Source organism: Grammomys surdaster, unplaced genomic scaffold (assembly GCF_004785775.1).
Source record: "Grammomys surdaster isolate TR1022 unplaced genomic scaffold, NIH_TR_1.0 126551, whole genome shotgun sequence".
Lineage (NCBI taxonomy): Eukaryota > Metazoa > Chordata > Mammalia > Rodentia > Muridae > Grammomys > Grammomys surdaster.
The window spans coordinates 44,461-67,382 of record NW_021621343.1 but is presented as its reverse complement, the minus strand read 5'-3'; the positions used below and the strand labels follow the sequence as shown (position 1 = coordinate 67,382).

Genomic DNA, 22,922 nt, shown 5'->3' with positions numbered 1-22,922 from the left:
GATAATAAGTCTGGGACGGGGGTGGGGACCAAAGACACCAGTAGGGATTATCTGAACTCCTCCTACAGCTTCTAATATTGCACTGGAGGAGGCACAGAGGTCCAATCCTGGGGTCCCTGGGGTAGCCCTATGGAGGGTTGAGGCTGGTTTGGGAGCTGTTGTTGGAGGGTCTGGTGTGGCCCTGCCTGGCTGTTCCCCGAGGCTGGCAGGAAGGAGACTGGCTGAGGGGCCCGGGGCTGGCCCCACATCCCGTTTCCCGAAAAGGGAGGTAGGGGGTTGCCCAGAATATCAGTTTTGGAGCGGCAGGCATTAGCCCAGTGTCTGCCTCGCTTGCAATGAGGGCAAGGGGTCGTTGGAGGCAAACACTCTCCACTCAGTTTGGGGTGGGGGCTGAGCCACTGATCTACCCTGAGGGCATTGTTTAGCAAAATGACCCAGTTGACCACATCTGAAACAGGCGGTTCCGGTTGTTCCACCACCAGCGGCCGCTGCCACAGCCAGATTGATGGCTTGTGAAACTTTTTGAGCAAAGGGGTCCACATCCTTGCAAATATGAATCATCTCATCTAAATCTTTATTTTTATATTTTCCTCGAAGGGCAACCCTACAGGCAGAGTTAGCATTCTCATAAGCAAGCTGTTGGAGAAGCTTATTTTCTCCCTGGCCAGGTCCCAAAGACCTCTCAGCCGCCTCCAGAAGGCGAGTAACAAACTCTGAAAACTCTTCTTGATTGCCTTGAGTGATCTTAGTCAGGGGAGAAAGAACAGAACCTTTCATGGGAATGGCTCTTCAAGCACTCACAGCTGCCAAGGAAGATTGAGCCAAAAGGCCCAAAGAAAATTTTTGTTGTATTTGGTTAGAGGCATATTTTCCTTGACCTAGAAGCTTATCAAGCATCCATTTGTTAGAGGGCGATCGTGTGCTTGAGAGATTGGTTTGTGCCTGAGACCAGCTGCGATCAGCCCAATCTGCCTGCCAAGAAAGGACCTGCCCCAGAATCAGAATGGACTGGGCTACAGTGAGCCATTCATTAGGAGTTAAATACCCGCCCCCACCGAGACTCTCAAGAAGGGAAAGAGTAAAGAGGGCGTTAGGGCCATAATTTCTAACGCAAAATTCAGCTTTTCAAGATGTTTAAAACGAAGTTTTTTGAAAACTGTGGGATCACTTGTAGAATCATCCTTATCACTTTCGTTTTCAATGTCTGAATTGGTCTCATTCTCAGAGGAATCAGCCTCAGTCTTGGACTGGAGGTGGGGGGTCCGAGAGGGCTTGTGAGAAGAACGAGAGGAGGAAGCAGGAGCAAGATGAAAAGGTGGGGGTACGGCAGGTGCGGAGGAGGAGGAGGGGCACCGAGCACCACCCGACCACGTGGCAGGGGGAAGCGGTGGAGTTTTCCAGACTCCAAGTCAGAAACTGCAGCTGCAGGTGTCTGTAAAGAGGGAGCCTGGGATCAGGTTACAGGAAAGGCTAAACGCAGGGAGTCTTGTGAAGGAACAGAGGAAGAACAAAGGACCGAGAGACGCGAGATTTGTTTTTGAAGGCAGAGAATGTCCGTCAGTTCATGAACCTGAGAAGAGAGGCAATCTCGCATGTCAGAAAGAGAGTTAGGCAAAGTGGTAGGGAAAGTTGGAAAGGCATGCATGGAAGAAGGAGCAGAAGGAGCCGTAAGAGGAGACCAGTCAGGGCTATATTTTTCAAGAGTGAAAGCATCACCAGAATCCAGAGGCTCTGGCTCGGAGAGAGCAGCCGGGGGAGTCTGTCGAGAGAGAGGCAGAGAAGAAGAAAAATGACACTTAGCAGCAGGACAGGGGGAAGCAGACTTTTGCAATACAGGATTGCAAAAGTGAGTGGAGGAGGGAGTCTGTGAATCAGAAACTGCTGAAGAATTATAAGGTGGAGGCTGAGAGACCAGTGGAGAGGAATCAGGAGAAGATGAATCTGGATAGAGGGAAGGCAGATCAGAAGGAGGGAGGACATGTTCGGGGGGATATCTATAAGAGTAAAAGAAACAGAAGCCTGAGACGGAAGCCTAGAGGGCTGACGAGATGGGCAGGTAGAATTAGGCCAAGATTGTGACAGATAATACTCAGCAACGGATAAAAGTTGTCGTTTCCCTGTATCCTTATCTGCATCTTCAATAATATCTCTAATTATGCCCCAAAAGGAAAAGATTGTTGCAGAAACAGTCGCATCACCTTCAGTTTTAATTTTCTCATTTAATTCATGACCTATCTTCTGCCATTTCTTGGGATGGATGGTAGGACTATCAGTCATAAACCAAGGGCACTTCTCATCAATAAAGCCAAAAAAACTTATAAGATCCTTTTTCTTAACCCTTATTCCTCTCTCTCTGAGTGCATGCTTGAGGTCCTTTATGAAGGACACCTCCTTAGACAAAGAATGGCCCATTCTTTATGGGACGGAATGAAAATGAAACTTACCCGAGGACAACAGGTCGCAGGCGACGATCTCTGTCTCACTCAAACTTGATGTCATGGCCACTTCTCAATGAGGATCCGTCCAGAGGGGTCCGTTCCTCGAGCCCCACGTCTGGGTGCCACTAGACCTGACCTGCAGGTCCTAGTTATTCGTGGGGGCGAGGAGGACCGCAACCTGAAAGAAGAATGGGAGAGAGAGAAGAAAGGACTCAAGCAAACAATTGCTTGTCAAGAGTCATGTATTTGAACATGAAATGCTTTTTTATAGTATGCTTTACAAGGGGAGGGGGTAAGAGGAGCCAGGTGGTGGAAAAGTACAGAATCTACTTGGCCTGTGCCTTAAAACATGTCATGGTCTATACGGTACACTGCCTTAAATTATGATCTACCTGCTATTCTTCAGAAGATATGGTACACTGCTTTGAATTATGGTCTCCCTGCTATTCTTCAGAAGATATGGTACACTGCTTTGAGTCTATTTGCAGCTGCCAGGCAGGATCATGCAGTTGCCAAGCTGCAGGGGACATTGTGCAGGTGGGGAAAGGTAGGGGGTGAGGGTAAGGACGAGGGTTGTGGCTTCTGGCAGGAAAGCACCATGGAGCAAGACTACATGGAGTTCTCCTGCCTGTATCGCTTGTAAGATGTTTGTACAAAAATAAAAATTGAAAAGTGCCATCTTATAAGTGTATGAAAGTGAATCTAATGGATTCTCTGAATACTGAAAGAGATGGAGGTCCAGTTGATCTTGTCTTTTCCACTGGGTTACAAACAACTGAGTTGTTGGCAAAAGAAATTTCATAAAAATACCCAAACAATTCAGGCAATTGACAACCCAAGGAGTTGCTTTTCACAAACTGACAGCAAGTCCTCATTGCTAAGGACAAGACTGACACAGCTCATTGTATATGAAGAGGTCAATCTGGCGCCTGCAAGAACACTGACTCTAAGTTTCCAGTGTCCTTCTTATGGGAAGGAGCTTTGAAAGCTACACAAAGTGAAACATATACACTGGAACCAAACACACAGTCTTTGACCTATAATCTGCACCTGCACAACATGCTAGGTCGATGATGTCATGAATTCATTGGGAGTAACCAGTCAATATCTGATTTGACTAAAATGCAAAAGGCACACTGTCGAATGTGATAATTTGTATGCACAGGTTTATATATAAGTACAATGGGAGCTTTTTGTGGACACACCAATATTATAAATAATTGCAAGGAGATTTCTACATGCTTTATAGCATAGGGCCTACATTGGAGCAGTCTCCCAGTTATCATTAAACTTATATCTATTCAAGGCTATGACCTGCCATGTGGCTAGCTAGCTCTTTCCCTCTCTGCTCCTGTTCCCATCTATCTGTTCTCTTCACTGTCTCCCAATAAATCTCCTGCATCTGCTTTCTCCTCTCTGCATCACTTTTTCTAACCAGAAATTCTACCTTCCAATTCTTGTCCCAGCTTTTTTCTTACAGGCAATCAGGTGTTAGACATCATCAAAACATCAGTAAATTGCCTATAGGCATAGAGGCTGCCTGACCTTCAAGTATCTGAACAGGCTTGAAAAGACAAGAATGTACGAATGTAAGGCTATTGGTGTAATATAGAAATAACAATACCAAGATGCTGCTATCATTTAGTTCTCTGCCTATACAGCAGTCAACGTTTGAAATACACAGGCACACCTGTGTACAGTGAAGAAAAAGTACCTCAACCCATGTGGAGTGTGCCTGAAGGCCAGAAGAGTTAATTGGAGCCCACAATTTAGAATGTCACTTTGATGTAGCCTACTCTGGCCTCAAATGAAGAGGAATACACCTGCCCCAGTGTTCTGAATGCTGAGATTATGCCAGAAGCACTTGCATATTATCTGTCTATAGAGTCAAATAATGTAATCACACTTTGTATGTGTGAGCAACACAATTTATATTCTATAAAACATCTTTTGACTGCCTATCCATTTAAACTACCACAACACTAACATCTTAAGAACTAAAAATATCCAGAAAATCTATTTTAGTTGTAGAGGGTCAAAGGATCTTGTGGTCAAAGATAAGCTCTAGGAAAACCAGGAATATAAATATCACAGTGGTTTCTCTTCAATGGATGAGAAGTACACTCTTTTCTGACCAAAAGTGAGGGAATGGCTGTAGTAAGTAGCTTGGAGATCTATGATAGATTTAGTGCCAGGCCACACCTAAACTCCCAGACTATTAAGCTTATCACAAACTCTTCCTCCCTAGATAATTGTTTCTTAATCAATAGAAACTAGCCTTAGAAGAGATGTGACATGCACTGTATAGATTGGTGTTTGCTACAATGTAGGTTTAATCCTAGTTTAGGCCCTTTAGTTTTTGAACCCAACTTACTGAAGAGTCACACGTACTTTGCACTACATTTTTGAAGCAGTCACATTTTAATATTTGCTGTGCTCAGAGGTTTGAGATAATTGTCACCAAGATTTTTTTTCCAAAATTATACTCAATTTAAATATTCCTAAAATAAACCACACTTGGGTCAAAATCTAGAAGTTTCACTCAACACTAGGTAGTGAATGTGCAGGGTAAACATTGTTTATCTCCTCATTTTATTTTATTTATTTATTTATTTATTTTGATTTTTCAAGACAGGGTTTCTCTGTGTAACCCTGGCTATCCTGGAACTCACACGGTAGACCAGGCTGGCCTTGAACTCAGAAATCTGCCTGCCTCTGCCTCCCAAATGCTGGGATTAAAGGAGTGACCCACCACTGCTTGGCTTATCTCCTCATTTTAACAACTCAGAAATTCCTGAATTTACACAACTTAGGAATTACAATCCCCCCAATCTATAAACTTAGATATTCCCACTCCTGAAAATCCTACCCCTGCAATGAAACCCTACACAAAGCCTGCCTCCAACTCAGTTCTCTTCTGATTCTCACCTGAGCAGAGGTAGCCTCCCTTCAGTATTATTCAGTAAATATCATGTGTGAAATTTGTTGTTACATAAGGCTTTGTGGTATATCTTGGTTTCTAACAGCCAGGAAACCTTTTATTTCAGAGCTCTTAACACTTACACAGGGACACTTTATCCTGAGGGCTGCAAGAATTTCTTTGGTAATAATCCACCACGCACCTGAAACCAGTGCTGAAATACATACGGAGTGGTAGTGAACTAGATTTTCTTTTTTGTCTTGTGGATTGCTACTCTGCCAGACCTAGTGTTTGTAGAGACACCCACACTTATGTCACCTAACCAGTAAATATCAAACACAATCTTTCATTGGGAACAATAAAGTCAAGAGTTAAACACAATCTTTCTTCCCCTTTGAAACTGTAGTGTTTTAATGTCTTTATTTATAAGGACCCATCAAGAAGATATATTATCCTTACGAAGGAAAATGTATCACAGAAAACAAAAACTGCAGAAAACTAGACAAGAAATCTGAGACAAGAACTTACGGATCCCAAATTGTAATGCCTGCACATCAAATATTAATGATGATGTTCATGGTGAACATCAATGTTAGTAAATGTAGATGTGGAAATACAGGACCACAGTCAGTTTGGCCAAAATTGTGGGGAAAATATAATGTGAGTCTATGCAACTACAAATGTGGTTTGCATTACTATAAAATTGGCTGAGTTTGAATGGCCTGAGAATAGCAAAGAGCCAAGGAAAGAGAAGAGGAGAGGAATGAACACTATGTAGTTGAGAGTATGGTTAATGGCTGCCCAGACACTGTAGCAATGGAGGCACAGAGCACGAATCTGGTGTGGCTTGAATGTCTGAGGGTCTCTGGAAATTGTACCTCTCTAACTGTACTGAAATTCAGATGATAACTTCTGAAAAATCCTAAAAAAATTTCTTGTTATTTCTGAGGGTAAAAGGCTACTGGTTTAGGGATGTAACACCTGTACCCTAACAAGGGAGTACTACGGCCTTTGTTCTATCTCCGCAGGAATTGTGTGACTTGCTGCCTGCTTCTGATTTAAGCATTTACTACTAAATTGTAAAAAGTTTTCTATGAAAGCTATTTAGGAAGAAATGTGAAAAGATCCTAAGTAGAGAAAAGGGAAAGTCTTCTCTAATTGGAGAAAAGAAAAAATTCTTCTCTTGCCTATTTGTTCTCAGTACCTATATATCCTTCAGAGTACATGATCACATGTTAAAACATTCATCACAAGTTCACACAACATATCAAATCATAAATTGAAATTGAAGTTTACAACAGAGAATGTTTACATGTATATCCATTAGGAGTAATTATCTGGCTAAACATCCATCACCTGCCACAGCTACACAGGTTCATAGGAAATTAACAACCATAACTAAGTTATTGGTGAAAATTTGTATACATAAACCCAGTCAATATCTTTGTCTTCTGTCCTGACACCTATAATAAATTGTTAATTACCTTTTTATGAAGTTTCTTAATAGGTTTTACAGACAATGAGCAGTATAATGACTGGTTACTGCCTCAGAAGTGACATTAAAGACTGGAAGAGATCTCACTGCAGCTTTGGCTATCAGAAATAACATAATAGTGTTACTAAACTAGTTTAAAAATTACTATAAACAGGAATCCTCATAGGATCATCATTAAGCATAAAGAAACCATCTACTTGTCTATACAGTATCACTACAAGACAGTACATCTTCATAGGTATGGAACACATCTGCTCAAAAGGGCCTAAATTGGCAACAACTGTGGATGAAGGGACTTTTTACATTGCTGTGAGACACAAGGCAGTGTCCTCCACTCTTAGTTCCACATCATGCATCTTCCAGACTCCTCCTAACAAGGAGTAGCTTCTGGTCCTAACAGCCCTCAGTCCCTCTTCTGAGTTCTCCTGTTACAAAAGCAGTTTCAATCAAGGAATGATCCTTCCCACCTACTCATATAGTTTCCTAGGCCCAGACTGCCCCTTCAGTTATCCTGCAGCTGAAGAGAAGTTTCTTTTCCCTGAAAAATACTGCCAAAGTCCAGGTGGGTTCCTAAAAATGTAGTCACTGGGGGTTCTAGGAATGATCATCAGGTTCCTGTAAAGTGGATCCTCTTAATGTGTATCTTACAATGCTCTTCCATAAATAGTGAATGTTCCAAATCCAGTCTGCCTCAGTTTCCATGCTCTTCTAACATGATATGGTTAATTTCTATGAACCAATGACTTGCATCTTTCTCAAACTGCACATATGTCTATCCATAACTCCAATAGTGAGTCTACCTGAAACCATGTAGTCCACTCAAACCATATGCTTGTTGTATTGTAGACAAGCTGTATGTGTATAAATGGTTGTAGAATGAAGACCATCATATTGTGTCAGAGGTAAAAGGTAATATGTGTTTTCATTGTGCACTATTTGAAGTTCTTCCATGACACTGGAAATCTCAGTTTATCTGGGATAATGATCTCCAAGCCACAAGCAGTGAGGTCTGTATCCATTGAACATGTGAAACTGGAATCACCAGAGATTCTCCAGCTGGGTGCAATTTAAAAACTGTTAAGGGATATTCCAGACACATAACTTTAAATTGCATGGTGTGTGAGCTTCAATATCCCTGATGCAGCAATTGACAGAAATTACCTATGATCATTGGATAGCAAGGGCCTCTACTGCTTCTACTAATGATGAGGTCCTGTTTCAACAAACTGCAAAATGGAGAACAATGCAAGTTCATCACTGAGCAGTTTCTCACAAGTTGAACAATTTCCTTAATTTTCTAATCAAGAAAAATATATAGTGATACGGATTTGTTCATTGTAAACTTTGATTTGTTCTTAATTTTCAGAGCCATCTTCAATTTACTTAAAATATTCTGATGTAATGCATCAGCTTGGAGTACAGATTTTTCTCATCTTTTTTCAAATATACTTCCAAATGGATTTCCAGAATGTTTAGGTTTACAAACTGTGCATGACCCTGTATCTCATCCACTACACAAAAGATATTTCTTTAATGATTTGTAGATCATGATGTTTGTATGAATGGAATTACACATGAATTTAAGATGAAGATAATACCTTAATAATGAGTTTTTGCGTTTTTCTTCAGAGTGTATGTTCTGAGGTGTGTAAAATATAGCATTCTCTAAACAATTTAGAAAAACAATGGAAATCACAGCATAGAGTCTGAATGGTTTCCCTGAAAACAATGAAGCAATGTTTTCATTTATTTTCTGATAAGACTTGTATCTCATACTCCCTTGATATCAAGAGAGAGAGAGAGAGAGAGAGAGAGAGAGAGAGAGAGAGAGAGCAGACTTATTGCTGAGGCTATGAAAGTCTCTACATGTTTTCCGTTTCAAGTCTTTTTAACTTAACCTAGTACTAGTATGTAATAAGCCTGGAATGTTGCACAGAATTTTTCCTATTTTAGTTAACAACAATCATTTTCACTAATTCAGTGTTTCTAACTTTTGTAATGCTAACCAATGACACAGAGTTTAAATTATTCGTATGTGGACAGACACACCTGGAGTTGAATGAATAATTTCTCAGTTCTAAGACCATTAGAAATATGTTTGACGATGCTCTTAAGCATCACCCGTGAAAGAGTCATTCCAACTCCAAAGAGGTTACTAACCTGTTGATAATCACTACTATAACATTTACATTACAGATTTGCACAAAATATTCATGACTTCAGCATGGTTTATGAAAGACATTTGTTGGGAAGATACAACATATATTCATCTAAGTAACCCAAGTGCAAACCGAAAAAAACCAAGTCAAACTTGTTGAATCACTCAGCTTTAATTACAGGAAAAATGGGATGGAGTTGTTGAGCACAAAGGACTTATAGTCAGTTTTTATCCTGAAACATAAAACCAGCATTTGAAAAGAATTATGGATATTGGATACTTGAAATGTACTTCACATCTATAGGTATAATATAGGATACAGAACTTGTAGTCTCTGTCACTCACATTGTAAGAAAGTCTTTTAAGTATAACTGGTCTGAATTTGTTCATTTGAATAAAATTAACAGGATGTTGCCAGTCTTATTATATACTTTGAGGGCTATTGTACACACCTCAATTATTTTCTCTTTGGAATGCATTCTTTCTGTATCCATGAAAGTGTTATACACCATTACATTCTTCTCATTTCCAGACTCATATTCATCTTGTAATATTTGAGGGTGACCAAGGAAAAGTTTAATGAAAACTGTCCTACATTGTCACATTTTCGGAGTTTCAACAATCATGAATACTTGACATTATCTAAGATTTGAACATTGCATGAAGGAGTTCACAAGTTTTCCATAATTGTACTCGTGCTCTAGTGTGGAGCCTCAAATGTTGCAAAGAATGCACCCTGGATAGAACATATTTTATCGAGGAAAATGCCACATTTTCCCCAACAGAAAAAATTTCCCCACTAAAAAATTTCAGATGTTTCTTCTGACCTGAAATGAAATCAAAGATATTTCCATATTCATTATATTTCTTAAGATTCTCACCGGTATGAATTCTCTGTTTCATTCTAACAGATATGCCAAAAGGAAAGGATTTAGAGGTTAAATACATTTGAAAGTTTTCCCTCCTTTAAGTATTCTCCAACTTTTTTTTTTTTTTTGGTTTTTTGAGACAGAGTTTCTCTGTACAGTCCTGGCTGTCCTGGAACTATCCAGACCAGGCTGGACTTGAACTGAAAAATCCACCTGTCTCTGCCTCCCAAGAGCTGGTGCGCCACCACTGCCCAGCTTCTAATAAATTTTAAGATGATATTTCTTGGTAGAGGGTTGTCTCACTTACTTCATTAACAAAGTTTCTATACTGTACGAAATCTCTGATAATTTGACACACTTACATTGTGGGTAATGCATTTGTCACATTCACAATATTTGTAAGGTTTATCTCACATATAAATTCTCTGATGCCTTTGTACATAAACTATATGCATAGATTATTTCTCACATTCATGGCCTTTGCATGGTTTATCTCCTGTATGGATTCTCTGATGACTTCTCAGACTGCTTTTGTAAGTAAAGCATTTGTCACAGTCACTACATTTGTAAGGTTTCTCTCCTGTGTGAATTCTCTGATGCCTGCTCAGATTGCGTTTTACAGGAAAGCATTTGTCACATTCACTACATTTGTAAGGTTTCTCTCCTGTGTGAATTTTCTGATGAATCCTAAGATGTGATGGTTGGTTAAAGCATTTGTCACATTCACTACATTTGTAAGGTTTCTCTCCTGTGTGAATTCTCTGATGCCTGTTCAGACTGCATTTTTGAGTAAAGCATTTGTCACATTCACTACATTTGTAAGGTTTCTCTCCTGTATGAATTCTCTGATGAACCCTAAGTTGTGATGTTTGGTTAAAGCATTCATCACATTCACTACATTTGTAAGGTTTCTCTCCTGTATGAATTCTCTGATGCATTCACAGACTTGTGATGTAAATATAGCATTTGTCACATTCACTACATTTGTAAGGTTTCTCTCCTTAATGAATCGTCTGATGAAATCTCAGGCTACAATTGTGGGTAAAGCATTTGTCACATTCAGTGCATTTATAAGGTTTTGCTCCTGTATCAATTCTTACATGAATTCTGAGACTGCCTTTTTCAGTAAAGCATTTGTCACATTCATTGCATTTGTAAGGTTTCTCTCCTGTGTCAATTCTCTGATGAATACTAAGATGAGATTTTCTGGAAAAGGATTTGTCACATTCACAACATTTGTAAGGTTTCTCTCCTGTATGAATTCTCTGATGAACACTAAGATAGGATTTATGGGCAAAACACTTGTCACATTCAAAGCATTTGTAAAGTTTCCTTTGTGTCTGACATCTCTGATGCATTTTAAGATTGAATTTTTGTGTAAAACATTTTTCACATTCACTACATTTGTGAGGTTTCTTTCCTGGATAAACGCACTGCTGAATTTGAAGATTGTCTCTCTGGGTAAAACAGTTGTCGGGTTTGCTATATTTGTCAGGATTCACTCCACTATTATTTTGTTTCACCAGTGGTTTAGGTTTAGAGAGAAAAACTTTATCAAATTCTGCATTTCTATTCTGCTCTTTCTTTCCTATGTGGATTTCTTGATTGAGACTAATGATTGAACCATTTGAACATTCTTCATACTTGCAAACTTCTTCAGTGTTCCCAGTTTGAAGTATTCTTAGGTTTGGGAATTGAAGAGATGCATCTCTGTCATGAGTTGTATGTGGTGTACTTTGGGTAGATTCATGAATCATATTGCTAAGTTCATTGCATTTAGAAGACTTTTCTTGGATATTCACATGCTCATGGACAATGTACTCTGTGTCTTGATCCAAAATCTTCCCATACATTCCACATATTTGGTGATTTTCTGAAAAAAAGTGCAATTAAGGATGACAGAGATTACTTCCATGAGTATGAAGTGATTCAATAACCAGTGTTTGCTGAAGTTTTAGGTAAAATATACATTCTCATGGACTCGTACTCTCAAGAGAGAGGTTTTTTTTAATCATTACATGGATCCTCAGAAGAGCCTCAAATCTGATCTATGTCAGATGATAGGAAATGATAATTGCCTTATAAAACTTATTTTAATATTGTACCACCTACCCACCTCAAAAATATTAACCTACAATTGCTTCACATTAAAGGAAATACAGAGGCAATGAATGGATCAGAGACTGAAGGATAGTCCACCCAGACACTAACCCTCCTGGGAAACCATTCCACATGCACACAAGAAATGAAGACAGTACTGCTGATACCATTAAGTGCTTGCTGACAAGACTCTGATATTGCTGTCTCCTGTGAGGCTCTGCCAGCACCTGGACAACTCAACAAGAAGAATAATAATATCTATCAACCAGACTTCCCTGACCTCCCAAGGAGAAAGATCACTAAGTAAAGAGTACACATGGAGGGACTCATGTCACCAGCTACATACGTAACAGAGGATTGCCATATCTGGCATCAATGAGAGTGGGGTCCCTTGGTCCTGGGAAGGCTCGCTGCCCAAACATAGGGGAATCCTAGTGCAGTGAGGAGGCATTAGAGTGTGGGTGGAGGAGCACTGTCATAGAAGTAGGGGGAAGGGAGGATGAGGAAGGTGCTTCACAGAAGAGGAACCTGGAAGGGGATAGAATTTGAAATGGAAATTAATATAATAATGAAAAAAAAGAAAATTATACTTTGCAGAAGAGAGGACATTGCAATCAAATTTGAAAAGTAGATCTCTGAACAATGTATCTCTAATTTTATGGTTACAATTTGATTCAGAGTGACAATGTGTAGCTTTGGTAACTATAAATTTATGATGTAACTGACTCTGACATGAAAACCAGTAAATAGTTTTATTTCAGCATCCTAAATGAAAGGATAATCATGTCCCAGAATTAAACCAATTGTCTAAAAGTAAATAAAAAATTTCTCCATAACAACAGCTCTATATACACCTGAAACCTGTTGCAGTTTTTAAAATCATAAATGAGGGAACATTTTAAAGCAATAGTAAGATTAAAATACTCCAACTATTTGATGTGTAGAAATATAATTCCTTGTTGTGAATATTTAATTCTTTTGAACTTGAAAGACTTGAATCGCTGGGCGGTGGTGGCACACGCCTTTAATACCAGCACTTGGGAGGCAGAGGCAGGTGGATTTCTGAGTTCGAGAGTCCGAGGCTAGCCTGGTCTACAGAGTGAGTTCCAGGACAGCCAGGTCTACACAGAGAAACCCTGTCTCGAAAAAAAAAAAAAAAAAAACAAAAACAAGACTTGAATCAAGCTAGATTAGTGGTAAGGAGAGATCTGAAAGAATATTCCACTGATTACTCTTCCAAAGAAAGCAGAGAACTGTAAAGAAAACACAATGAAACATTATGATTTTAACCAGAAAAAAATTGATTTTCCCTCTTTTGTGGGTCTGTAGACACTTCAGAGAGTTTGTATAAATACAAAATGGGAACATTCAAAGAAACAATCAGGAAGTCAAGAAGAAGTGCATTCTTACCCACAAACAAGAGATTGTTGTAATTCTCCAACATCACATCCATGTACAATGCCCTCTGACCAAAATCGAGACATTCCCATTCCTCCAGTGAGAAGTCCACAGCCACATCCTTAAAGGTTAAGTGACCCTGGAATGGAAATGATGGAGGAAAATATTGAAGCACAAATGTTTTCCAAAAGTTCTAAAGAGAAGTGTCTGAAATTCTGAATTGGTGTTCTTCCATAGACAAACTGTACAATGACTTACAATAGTGCTCACATTTAGAAAGGCTCTCACCTTCATGAATTTTCTTTGGTTTACTGAGACCTTACCAGTAAATGAAAGATTGGCCACCACCACTACATTTGAAAATTTAGTGTGCAGTTTGATTTGTAGAATATCTTTTAAAGTCCTTTATTATGATATTTGTTTCTCATCACCCACAATGCACTGCACAATGGATTGTTAAAAGCAGTTCTTTAAAATCCAATGATCTCTTCTGAACACTACTGGCTAAAGAATACATAGCACATATGCACACATTCAGGCAGAGGTAACCAACATATATTGAAGAAAGATGAACTTTAACTTTAGTAAAAAATACTTGGTAAAACACTCAGACTTCCTTGTATTTCTATTTCTCTGAGAGTGCAGGATATAATTATTTCAAAAACAGTAAACATTTACAGAATATAGTATCTATATTTGATGTCTAGATGCAGTAACATAACTTTATGAAATATGGGTTGACATCAAATAGAATCCTAGTGCCACATCATAAACTGCCAAATTATGATGACAAGAAACATGCTTTCAAATTTTACAATGCACAGCTTGCTGAAATATGGACACTTGTTTATTCCTGTGTGGAGCTGCATCTCACTTGTCTGGATTACAACAAATCTATATAACAATCTGAGGCCTAAGTAGAATGTTACATCTTTTCTAGATCAAACTGGTAGAAGATGATATGCAAAATTAATGGATAAACTAAAAGTCAAAGTTTTTCCTTAAACAGAATAGTACTGCTGAATCAGGGCATACAATCAACATTCCAGACACTCAAGTGCATTGAGAAGTAATTTTATGAGAATATATTAAAAACTATAAAGTAGTAATACCAGTATTTGAGAGCATTAAACTATTTAATATTTTATATAAGCTGGCATAATCAATACATATAATAACAATTTCATTTTCTTCAGTATTTGACCACTTATGTATCAGAATTGTAGCTTGCATAGAGAAGTATGATCTAAAATTCTTCCTTTGTTCATGAAAACTATAATACATTGGTTTTATACAGTCTTATTACAAATGAGCCTCAAAAATGTAAACCTGATGCATGAAAAAAATGACTAAAAAGTAAAGGTACTTGCTGCTTTTTTATAGAAACATAATGAAATTCTTTTTAAACATATTGCAATTCACTGCTATGTCTGACTTCAGTCAGCAGAGATTGGTGCTGCACTCTGGGTTTTAGGGGCATAATGTATTATTCAGTGTACATAAAAATATTTGGATGGCCGGACAATGGTGGCATACTCCTTTAATCCCAGCACTTAGGAGGCAGAGGCAGGTGGATTTCTGAATTGGAGGCCAGTCTGTTCTACAGAGTGAGTTCCAGGACAGCCAGGGCTACGTAGAGAAACCCTGTCTCAAAAAAACAAACAAACAATCGGATGAACACTTATATAGTTAAAGAAAATTGTATTCTAATGAAAGATAGAATCATTGCCACAACCATTCAGTTATGTAATGCATAATTTGAATAAGCAAAAATAACATAGGTTCTATCAAGTCTTCTTCCTGCTAAAGATCCAAACACAGAAAATTAGGAAGCACATGAATTTATGTTTGAAAACTGATGGTTTGTACACAGCACCAATGCAATGCCCTGTAAAAAATTCTCACTAATGTCTTTCATGTGGTGAAATGAAAAGGTGAAGACCATAGGACTTACACTACTTCTAAAGATTGAAATAAAAAAGAAATGAAAATAACCATCTCTATAATGAGAATTTACCACAGGGGCAGTATCTCTCATGAGACAAACAGATTTCAGGTGTCAACACTTCAATGATTACTGTGTGATATAAAATGTCAAAAAGAGTTTTCAGAATGCTGAAATCTGCCTCAACTCACATCACTGGCAAAAGAATGATGATTGCCATGCATCATCTGTGCCTCAAGAGAGCTAATACATTTACTATTAGGATTCAACACATTGGGTCCCTTATAATTTCACTCTTCTACAAATTCTACTCTTCCATATACTGATTAGTCATGCAAATTTCAACATATTTCCATAGCCAAATTCACAAGCTTGTGTCTGAAAATCTGACCATACATGAAATACAATTGATGTGACACAAGAGACCTTACTTCCACACTAATATAAAAGGACAGAACTTTACCCAATGTAGAAAATACCCATCAACATATTCTTGAGACTCATTCTTAATAGATGCTATTGGAGTCCAGCAGGTCTCCAGTCCATGAGAATTTTACATCCTCATAGTATAAAATACAGTAGAAATAGGAAGATGTATATAAAAGACTGAATTTTCATTATCACAGAGGAAAATGAAGATGCTAGAAAAGAAGCTCTTAGATAACATTTCACATATAATTAATCTTTTGAATGCATTAAATAAAAAAGAGATTTTTAAGAAATGTTGACAGAACACTGACCTGTGAAGTGTTTACCAAGGAAGCACTCATTGTTTTTGTCGTTCTTCTCCTAGGCGCTGTATGAGGAACAAAGATTAGAATTCTTGAAAGTTCACATCAAGGATTGAACAATTCAAGGATGAAATAAATATGACTCTATTACAGACAATGCTAACCCATATTTTAAAAAAATCATTAAAAACAAATACCAGGTATTTGATACCAGGTACCTTGACAACAATTCTACAGACATCAGAGCATGGGATGATTTGTGTCCTGTTATGAGTATAACCCGAGGACTATTTCTAACCTCAGAAATTACCAGGCACAAACATAAAACACATGTATACCTGCTGTGGAACACTAACACTCAGGGTAATTACTGAAAACTTCTCTTCTTGGGTCTAGAGTCAAAGACAAATAGCTAAAGAGTGCCAAGACTGATTTCTAGAATTGAATGGAGTTTCATTAGTAATCACACTAGAATACAATATCTGAACCTGACCCTTTGATGAAATTCCAGTTCATCTTATGCAGAAGATAATGTATATGTCTTTTCCATCTGTGTCCTGTTGCCTTGGAATACAAAGGTTCTATCTGATAAATATATTGTAGTTCCACATGAAAGTAAGAATTAATGGCATGGGTATCCTGGCATAAATACTCATACAGACACATACATACATATACATACATGTGTTTACACACAAATAAAAACATAAGAACTCATTCCTAATGTTGAGATATTATTACTATGAAAAGTGCTAGCCGGGCGGTGGTGGGGCACGCCTTTAATCCCAGCACTTTGGAGGAAGAGGCAGGTGTATTTCTGAGTTCAAGGCCAGCCTGGTCTGCAGAGTGAGTTCCAGGACAGCCAGGGCTACATAGAGAAACCCTGTCTCGAAAAACAAAACAAAACAAAACAAAACAAAACAAAACAAAAAAAGAAAAAAAAAGAAAAGTGTTCATGACCATGGAATCAGCAAATATGTAGTACTTTTTAACTATTACATTCATCTTATATTTCTCTTATGCCAAACATTTTTCTTGGCATTAAACAGGTACATGACTAGTTTCTTTTCATGATGTTGCATCAGAAGTTTAGATTGACATTTGGAAATAGCAGATAGATGGATAGCTGTGGAAAAATCATATAAAATTAATAAGAATTGATGAGGACAATGATAATTTCCTAGAAACAAGTAACAAGTAAGTTTTCAATGTCATAATGCTAGGCCAGATAAAAAGGTAGTGCTGACACCCAGGCACTCAGTGTTTCCTCAAACATTGTAGAGGACTAAACAAAATCACCACTAAATCCTCAAATGTACAAAGTAAAAATAAATAGTCAATATGCACCAGTGTACATTGAAAAAATTTCTGGTTATGAATGGAGAAAGTAAACTCAACTTGATTTCATGCCAGAGATGAAAGACTATTTCAACAGGCACAGCCAGACAAGGCTATAGTATGAACAATGAGAGAAGGCTCACAACCATGTCAATATACTTATAAAACACCTGGGACAAAATATCACAGAGGAGATGGGCAGTGGTGGCGCATGCCTTTAATCCCAGCACTTGGGAGGCAGAGGCAGGTGGATTTCTGAGTTCGAGGCCAGCCTGGTCTACAGAGTGAGTTTCAGGACAGCCAGGACTATACAAAGAAACCCTGTCTTGAAAAAAAAAATCACAGAGGATTCCTAGAAAAGCTCTGTATAGTGTGAGAACAGAAGGAACATCCCTTAGTCTAATGAAGATAATAGTCAAGATCTTAAACCTATCATTAAAAAAATTACAGACAGCTGTCATCATTCAATTGTTTTTAGAAGAGAGACAAGGATGTGCAAAGCTTTCAAACTAACTTATCACAGAGCAGCAGAATTACTTAGAGCACATAAGACACAGAATTTTTCAATCAGTCAAATAAGGATACTGGTGGAGAGTCTTTGAGGCTGCTTGGCAGGAATCCAACATTGGCCAAGGACAAGGAAATGGGCTTTAGGCAGGAATCTGATTTTGGGCCATGACAAGGAAGTAAGTTCGGGCAGGAGTCTATTTTTAGGCTAAAACAGAGAAGTAATTTCAGTCAGGAATCCAAGTCTTAGGCTAAAGCAAAGAAGTAGGCCTCAGGGTTGAATATGACTGTGGGCTAGGACAGGGAAGAAGGCTCAGATATTTTTGTCATCCAGAGGAGCCCTTAGAAACAGCAAGAGTGATCACGGGACTCTGTATAGTGCCTTGTTTGTTCCTTGACTATTTGTTTCTATTGTATTGTTGGTTCCTCAACCTAGAACTGACCTGAATACTTGCATGTAATTAAAAGGGCTTAAAAGAAAAGTTGAATTAAACAAACCTGCCTTCATCCTCAGAACTGGCTGGGGTCATGCTGCAGTTTTGTCTAATCTTCTCTTTTCTTTTAATCCTCACTCCTTTGCTGGAGAACCAGTTGACTGACTGCGCAAGCTTGGTCAGATACTAGCAAGGCAAGTATTCTATACGTACAAGAAACATTCTTCAATTCAAGAAATGCAAATATCCCAAGAAATACTTCAAAATGATAATACACTTAATAAGCTATTTTTAAAATACAAGAAAATACCACTTGATTTTATACATTCCTAAAGAATAATCTGAGAAGTCAAAAGACTGCACAATGTATCAATAGGTCTTGGATATGCTGGTATAGCATACAAACTGATAAACAGGCTCTGTAGAATGCTAGGTATAAAGAATCATCCATCACTCTCCCTTGATCCTGATCCCTTGTGCTTAAGTACCAACCTGTCTGACAATGAATATATGGTCACCAAGGTACTAATCGTTTTACATGTTTCCTCCATGAATTTACCATGAATACTACAGAATTTACTTTAAAACTTGGAACTGACATTTTCTCAAATATACACCTACTTCAGAGTAGACGTTATTCTGCACTTTTGAGACTTCCAGTTATTACTAACACTTGTTACATCAAATCTTTTTAAACTAGTCAAAGTTTACATAGCTATAAGTAGTGTTCAGACACTGGGACTCTTGATTACAATAACGACATAGCATTTTAACCTAGCATTACCTGGGAAAGTCTGTCAGAGACTGGCTTCCGGAATTCACAGATGTACCTAGGTATTCTCACATCTAAGTGCTGTAAAAGTCTGCAAGTTTACTCGATTGTTCTTGCCCTATCTGTTACCACCAAAAGAGGAGACATTATAACACCATACAGTAGTAATAAATACTTACCTATAGAATAAAATCAGGAGAGCATGGAATGACATCTTCAAGCCCTGAAAGAATACAACTGCAAATTCTAGTGTTACTTCAATAAAAGTAGTTACTAGAATTGACAGTGTTTAAGGTACATTTGACTGTAGCAAATCCTTAAGTCAAGGTTTCAGTCAAGAAGCAACTTAAATGTTAAACAGGTGAAAGTATGCACAAAAGAATCATATGAATTTTCCATGAGGACACAGGTAATATGACACCTCTTGTGAGTAATAAGTGAATGCCACAGAACTCATGTATAACAAAAGAAAGCTCTATACCGCACAAGGAGTGAAGAACAATGTAATATACTACACACAACACCAGCAAAATCTTCTAGATTAAAAATCCTAGGGAAGAAAATGACTGAAAGACCACTATTTCATCCAGAAATCTTCCAAATCTTCACTCTAAAATTCCCAGTACAAGTCAGATTAGGTGAAATAGATATCTACATAATGAACAGTATTATTTGTGAATCTTGGTTTTAGATCAGGAAAAAATGTGCACAAAAAGATTCAATTACCTCTGAATTCTGATGTTCAGGACAGACTCTCAAAATAGAGTAAAAATAAGATAAAATGCCTTGGCTCAAATCTTAAAAAATATATGTATCCCATAAGGAGGGAAATTTACATGCTATGCGAGATATAGAACTGAAAACCAGGGTCATCATTAAAGAGATCAAAGCTAATAAATCATGTTAATCAACTAAAAGGGAACAGGAAGAAAATGATTCTGATTAGTGGACAATAAAATACTAGCAAATGTCTGAAGGAAGGCAACAACAATGTAAGGTAATGAAAATTCAATTCAATAATTGCTTAGAAATTTGCAAAATAAATAAATAAATATCCTGAAAAGAAAATGCAGTAAGGTGAATAATAATGACTCAAAAAGAACCTCTGGGAGACAGTATATCAGACTTGAAGAAAAGGTAGAAGAGCAGAAAGCTTCAGTCAAAAAAAAAAAGATGAATTAAAATAATGTTAGGTTAAGGCACAGTATTATTTACTAGTTGAAGGGGCAGGTAAATTACAGAAACTCCTTTGAAAAACAGTCCAGGATTTTCACAAAAAATAAAAGAAAAAAGAAAAAAAGAAATGAAGAAAATAAGGAAGGAAGGAAGGAAGGAAGGAAGGAAGGAAGGAAGGAAGGAAGGAAGGAAGGAAGGAAGGAAGGAATAGGAGTACAATAAACACTGCACTGTTTAGCCATTTGTTCATAGATGGCTTCCTGATTGTTCTCTATAATTCTCTATGTACACTCATCCACATCTGCATATTCTAGGGAAAGGAGACTCCAGAATTACCCAAGTCTCTAGAGATTCTTCCTAGGAAATCAAGTCTTTTCAAGATTATAATGAGGTCCAGGATTCTCAGAAGACTTCTGAGGTTCAAAACCTGTTGTGATGATTGTGGTAGGTTAAAAAGGATTCCTGCTCAGCCAGGAGGTGAGAGCTCAGAAACACTATAGGCATAGATAAGATTGAATGGAAGCTAGAGGCTTACAGGACTAGACATAGGGTAAGAGACAGAGGCAGTAAGTCTGCCAGAGAAAAATTACAATAGAAGAATACTTTTACATCTCTGTGGAAAATCTAATGTTGCTCAGTGTAAATGCTCTCTAGAATGTAAAAGAAATATCTCACAAATACCAAGGAAAAGAGATACAAACTAAAGGAAACAGTTGAGAAAAGGTCAACAGTTACTATTCCCCTCAAATCAGGACTAATACAATACAGTGCATCACTAAGAATATCACAATTCAAGGACAAGAAAACATTTAGAGTGGAATAAATAGGCGATCCAAAAAGCAAGTGGACAGTCTTTAGAAAAACAACTCAGATCACAACATTCATTCTGTCAACAAATATCTGGTGATAGCATTCATAGTGCCAAAAAGTGTTATGCAAATTTGGGAAGAGGGCAGAGTTATCAATTGCCTAACCAACATTTGCATCCTGTGTGCTACAATCACAATCTGCCAGGCAAGTTATGGCCACTGGTATCATAGTGGCAGGACTATTTATGTGGAACGGAGGGTTTTCTGGTTCAAGCAGAGGCCAGCTCCACAGGAAAAAGAATACATGGGTTAAACTGAAAATCTGGCTAATAGCCAATAAAGAAGATCAAGGGCTCTAGGAGAGAATGGATTATTGATATTTGCTTCAGTATCAATGGCCCTTGTCACGCCTATTCCCTGATATTGATTTCAGTGTGGGTAAAAGAAACTTAGTTTCCAATATGTAACAACTATTTCAGAGTCTCAAAACTAATCAAATATTGACATCAACTGAGTGCTGACTGCACTGCCTACTATGGGAAATCCATGTCATCACATCTAATATTATTCTCAGTGAAATTTTCAGGAACTATTAATGAAATACAATCTGGTCACACCAAATTCATGATGCCTTTCTACTGACAGGTCAGCCCTACACAACTCCTTCTTCAATCCTTCAACCATACCTGGATCCTTTCTTAGAGTCTCCTTGGCCTTTACCATCCAGGGTTCTTAGTTTTGCTGACAGTTATGTACATTTGGCTAAGCATATAGAGACCTGAAAACAGGGAAATATCATTCAGAAAGAACCTGGAACTGTTCATGGAATAAAAATGAAGGATGCCAACAGATTACAAAAGGATAAACATGAAGGAAAGAGAAGATGTCGTGAAAATGTCTGTTTTTCTCTGAGGATTTCAGTTTATCCTATGTGATGTAAGAGTCAGTCATACTTTGAACACACAAAGAGAGTCCTTTTCCCAGCAACACTGAGGAGGATCAAGGAAGATTACAAGGAATCTATTGTGACCCCCAGAATCCAGACAGTTTATTTTCTCAACTAGAGGTCTCTGAAAAAAAGCCCTGAGTGAAGGGTCTAAGCATTCCCACTCCTGCAAGAAGGCCACAGTGCAGAACACAACAAACCATGAATGTACATGGGCAGAGTGCTTTTCATGAGCCAAGGAGATGTTTCTCTTAAGGGAGGAATTACAATTATTTAAAAGGTGCTGTCTAATTTTGTCCTAATCCATAGTAAGTTTCATATCTATAAAATATCTTGGCCTGATATTATCCTCTCACAGTATGCTGGCCTGAACCTTAAAAGCATTCAAAGAAATTCAAGAGGAATGGCTAACTGCGGTGCCTATTAACATATAAATGCAGACATTTTTAGCTAGGTGCTTTCTTGGCTCCAGATTCTCTCCTGGTCAACCCTCTCCTCCCACCTCATCCTAACTACCTCTCCCCCACAGCTCATGACCTAGTTTAGTCTGGAATGAACCACATAACTCTGACTGCTTTCTCTCTCAGAATAAAAAGCCAAAAACTAACCTCTAAGCACCACCAGCACAAGAACCAGATATCTTCTTGGAATGCTGAATGTTGCATATCTTAGGAAAATAATAAAACTTCATGGGAAACTAAAATGGCCTATAAAACCCCTGATAGCTTGTGACCAAAGTCCATCTCTTGGCCAGGATTTAATTTTTAATAAAGGTTGCTCCCATGTTGGAATTGGTTTTTCTCTGGCTACACTTAGGGTTAACAGAACGTACAATATAGCTTTTCCTCAGCCATACCTTGCTGCAACCCTGTCTTTATTTTCAGTC

The 22,922-nt window shown here is 38.1% G+C and overlaps 1 pseudogene; it reads right to left on the bottom strand.

Moving 5' to 3' along the window:
- Nucleotides 1–309: 309 nt before the first annotated feature.
- On the bottom strand, nt 310–16,105 carry LOC114615094 (annotated as a pseudogene).
- Nucleotides 16,106–22,922: the final 6,817 nt, after the last annotated feature.